We start from the raw sequence: 222 nt of genomic DNA, 5'->3' as shown, positions 1-222 counted from the left end.
GACTCTCCCCCCCCAGACTACACCCCCCTAGACTCCCCCCCCCCCCCCCCCCGCAGACTCCACCCCGCCGACTCCCCCCCGACTCCTCTCCCCCCACGACTCCTCTCCCCCCACGACTCCTCTCCCCCCCACTCCTCTCCCCCCACTTGACTCCCCCCCTCGACTCCCCCCCTCACGACTCACCCCCCCGACTCCTCCCCCCCACGACACCCCCCCGACTCC

This window comes from Scyliorhinus torazame, chromosome 29 (assembly GCF_047496885.1).
Source record: "Scyliorhinus torazame isolate Kashiwa2021f chromosome 29, sScyTor2.1, whole genome shotgun sequence".
NCBI lineage: Eukaryota > Metazoa > Chordata > Chondrichthyes > Carcharhiniformes > Scyliorhinidae > Scyliorhinus > Scyliorhinus torazame.
Note: the sequence above shows the minus strand (reverse complement) of the source record.